Here is a 3,169-nt window from a genome sequence, read left to right on the forward strand (position 1 = left end):
CAAACCCCTAATCATAGACACACATTTGCAAATATTTTCTCCATTCTATAGGTTGTCTTTTCACTTTTTTGATGTTAACCTTTGAAGCATTATTTTTTCTTTTGTGACTTGTGCTTTTCCTGTTGTACCTAACGCTTTGCCTAGCCCAAGTTGACAAAGATTTACTGTTGTTTTCTTCTAAGAATTTTGTTTTAGCTCTTTTATTCATGTCTATGAGGCAATTGCATTAACTTTTGCACATGATGTAAGGTCTAACTTCACTCTTTTACAAGTGTATATCCAGTTGTCCAGCACTTTTGGTAAAGACTTCTTCCCCAGGGAATTATCTTGCCACCCTTGTCAAGAATCAACTACCTATTGTAAAAGGGTTTATTTCTGGACCCTCAATTCTATTGCATTGAGCTATATATTTATCTTTATTCCAGTTATACATTGTCTCAATTATTGTAGCTTTGTAGTAAGTTTTGAAATCAGGAAGTATAAGTCCTCCATATTTGTTCCTTTTTGTTTGGCTATTTTGGGTTCCTTGCATTTCCAGATGAATTTTAAGATCAGCTTGTTAATTTCTGCCCAAAAAGCAGCTGGGATGTCAATAGTGATTGTCTTGAATTTGTAGACCCATGAAGAATATTGCTAACTTAACAATATTAAATCCTCCAATCTATGAACATGGGATGTCTTTCCATCTATTTCCTTATTCTCAGGTCTTTAAAAATTCCTTTAAAAAGTGCTTTGTAGCTTTCAACAGTCTTGCACTTCTTTGATTAAATTCCTAAGCATTTTATCATTTTGATGCTATCATAAATGGAATTTCCCTTTAGAATTGTTATTGTTAGTGTAGCAGTACAGTTGATTCTGTATATTGCTCAACTTAAAAAATTTTGTGTGGATTCTCTAGAATTTTCTGTATACAAGATCATGTCACCTGTAAATGTTGTTCAGTTGTTAAGTCATGTCTGGAGACTGCAATCCCATGGACTGCAGCACACCAGGCTTCCCTGTCCTTCACTGTCTCCCAGAGTTTGCTCAAATTCATGTCCATCAAGTCGGTGATGCCATCCAACCATCTCATCCTCTGTTTCTCCCTTCTCCTCTTGCCCTCAATCTTCCCAGCAATAGGGACTTTTCCAATGAGTTGGCTCTTTGCATCAGATGGCCAAAGTATTGGAGTTTCAGCTTTAGCATCAGTCCTTCCAATGAATATTCAGGATTGATTTACTTAGGAATATTAGGATTGACTAGTTTGATCTCCTTGCTCTTTCAAGAGTCTTCTCCAGCACCACAATTTGAAAGTATCAATTCTTCGATGCTCAGCCTTCTTGATGGTCCAACTCACACATTCATACACAACTACTGGAAAAACCATAGTTTGACTATATGGACCTTTGTTAGCAAAATGATCTCTCTCCTTTCTAATACGCTGTCTAGGTTTGTCATGGCTCTTCTTCCAAGGAGCAAGAGTTTTAATTTTGTGGCTGCAGCCACCATCCACAGTGATTCTGGAGCCCAATGAAATAAAATTGTCAGTTTCCACTTTTGCCCTATTTGCCATGAAGTAATGGGACTGGATACCATGATCTTAGTTTTTTGAATGTGGAGTTTTAAGCCCATTTTTTCACTCTCCTCTTTCACTCTCATCAAGAGGCTCTTTAGTTCCTCTTTGCTTTATGCCTTAGAGTGGTATCATTCGCATGTCTGAGGTTGTTGATATTTCTCTTAACAGTCTTGATTCCAGGTTGTGAGTCATTCACCCCAGCATGTCCCATGATGTACTCTGCATACAAGTTAAATAAGCAGGGTGACAAAATATAGCCTTGATGTACTCCTTTCCCAATTTTGAACCAGTCTGTTGTTCCATGTTCAGTTCTAACTGTTGCTTCTTGACCTGAATTCCAAAAACATTTATGGCTTCACTGACTATACTAAAGCCTCTGACTGTGCAGATCACAACAAGCTGTGGAAAATTCTTGGATAGGAATACCAGACCACCTTATCTGTCTCCTAAGAAACCTGTATGCAACTATATAGAAGACATTTTCTTTCTTTTTAATCTGGATGCTTCTTATTTCTTTTTCTTGCCTAACTGCCCCCGCTATGGACCTGCAGTACAACGTTGAGTAGAAGTGGTGAGAGTGGACATCCTGTCTTGTTCCTGATCTTAGGGAGAAAGTATTAAGTTTGATGTTAGCTATATATTGTTTTTGTTTTGTTTTTTATAGTTGCTCTTTATCAGGTTGAGGAGTTCCTTTCTATCCCAAGTTAGCTGAATGTTTTATTATGAAAGGGTGTTAGATTTTGTCAAATGCTTTTTCCACAATGAGATGAACATGTGATTTTTGTGCTTTATTCTATCAATATGGCATATTACACTGATTGATTCTTGAGTGTTATACTAGCCTTGCATTCCTGGTATAAATCCTCTCAGGTCACAATGTATAATCTTTTTTATGTTGCTGGACTCAGTTTACAGAAAGAGTACAAAGTAGATCTTGATGGGGCCAACTGAAGGTAAGCAGCATAGTAACTGAAGTCAGGAAGTCCTGACTCTGAAGCCAGTGCATTTTTTCCACTAGAAAGTAAATCAATATGGATATGCAATTTGATGGTTTAAATGAAAAATGCATAAAAATATGAAGGCATGGTTCCCTAGTCACAAATTACTTGTAATACTGATGAGAGGATATATACACATAAAATAATGAGAAAATATTTTAAAATATAGGACTAGGTGTAGAAAATAAAATCAAGGTGAGAGGTTACCTTGGGTTTCCCTAGTGGTTCATACAGTAAAGAATCCGCCTGCAATGCAGGAGACCTGGGTTCAATCCCTGAGTTGGGAAGACTCTCTGGAGAAGGAAATGGCAACCCACTCCAGTGTTCTTGCCTGGAGAATCCCAGGGACGGGGGAGCCTGGTGGGCTGCCGTCTATGGGGTCGCACAGAGTTGGACATGACTGATGCGACTTAGCAGCAGCAGCAGCAGTGGAGGGCACAAAATATTGGCTTCAGTACTCAATGCCTAGCTTCCTGGGAAAAGCTTTTAAACTATCAAAGATTGATACTAGAAAGCTAACCTAGAAGGAGAAGGCAATGGTACCCCACTCCAGTACTCTTGCCTGGAAAATCCCATGGATGGAGGAGCCTGGAAGGCTGCAGTCCATGGGGTGGCT

The sequence above is a fragment of the Bison bison genome, unplaced genomic scaffold (assembly GCF_000754665.1).
Source record: "Bison bison bison isolate TAMUID 2011002044 unplaced genomic scaffold, Bison_UMD1.0 scf7180017864456, whole genome shotgun sequence".
Taxonomy (NCBI): domain Eukaryota; kingdom Metazoa; phylum Chordata; class Mammalia; order Artiodactyla; family Bovidae; genus Bison; species Bison bison.